The sequence below is a fragment of the Papaver somniferum genome, unplaced genomic scaffold (genome assembly GCF_003573695.1).
Source record: "Papaver somniferum cultivar HN1 unplaced genomic scaffold, ASM357369v1 unplaced-scaffold_6602, whole genome shotgun sequence".
Taxonomy (NCBI): domain Eukaryota; kingdom Viridiplantae; phylum Streptophyta; class Magnoliopsida; order Ranunculales; family Papaveraceae; genus Papaver; species Papaver somniferum.
This window is the reverse complement of record NW_020649419.1, coordinates 1-1,126: the sequence shown is the minus strand read 5'-3', so window position 1 is coordinate 1,126 and position 1,126 is coordinate 1. Positions and strand designations below refer to the sequence as shown.

Here is a 1,126-nt window from a genome sequence, read left to right as displayed (position 1 = left end):
TTTCTGTGGTTTAGAAATGTTATTTTATCTGAGAGTTTGCTTGAGATTGCTGCCAGTAAGAACTAGAAGCTCTACTTTAGGAACGTCGGGCCTAAGTGGCACCCCACCACCTCGGTGGCTACCCGGAAGATCGTTGCGGCAACGATGGCTGGTCACCAGAACTACCCTGACGGCGACACTGGCCATGAATAGTAGAGTAAATTTGCTTTGTGGCTCTTAATATTTTTATGATTTACGTTTGCATAAGAATTACGGTTCTGTTTAGCTGGTGCTTTTCTTTATTATCCATGTTTAACTCTCGCATACGTTTTTGTTGTTATACCCTATACTGGGCTTTCGCTCACCCCCTTTGTTTTGTTTCCCCCCCTCAGAGTACGAAGAAAAGTTGTGGCAGTAAGCCGGGAGAGCTTACGGAAGCATTAGCGCTATGAAAGTTGGTATTCTCATACTTTCTGATGTGTATATCACGGGGTACCTGGGAGTTTAGTTTGTTTGCATTGATCCCATATCATTTTGTATATTTTGCTGTTATCATTGGGATTTTGGACATGATCTCAATATGGTCTGTAACAAAAAAAAACTTGTCTGTTTCGTATACAATGGTTTTGGTCTTGGGTATTAAGTGCTTGTCTAATTTTGTTAAAACTCTTGAACTTGATTAATTTTGCTGCTTATAGTTTAGTTTACTGTATTTTATGTACAATATGTCTTTTACCTTGACATGAATTTACTAAGTTATCAAGGGTGTTAGCCTAAGTTTTTAATTTCCAGTATCTACAAGTCATTTGTTTGGAACTTCATAGATGACAACAAACTTTGTTTTCATGGTTTACCACTTAAAGGGAATTCTTCTTGTACATCTTTGTTCATTTTTTTAGACCTTCTTATGAGTACTGGCGTTATTAAATGCTCATTTTACATTTTGAAAATATTAGACTCACTTTGACAAGTTCTATTGGATTTTTCATGGACAAGCATGTAGTCATTATTTTACTGTCCTTCACTATTTTCTCTTTGTATAAATTTTTTTGTTGTTTATGTATCATATTACACGTCGAGTGACGTACTGGTGGGCTTGGCCTTGCTAATGGATTGAAAACCAGCCCATTAGGAGGGAAAATTCACC

At 37.1% G+C, this 1,126-nt stretch overlaps 1 long non-coding RNA gene across 1 annotated transcript; it reads left to right on the top strand.

Annotated features, from left to right (window-relative positions):
• The first annotated feature begins 20 nt into the window (after positions 1-20).
• On the top strand, positions 21-857 carry LOC113343794. The gene is made up of 2 exons (XR_003357408.1): positions 21-196; positions 372-857. It is a non-coding gene; the product is annotated as an uncharacterized LOC113343794 (long non-coding RNA).
• The last annotated feature ends 269 nt before the right edge of the window (positions 858-1,126 follow it).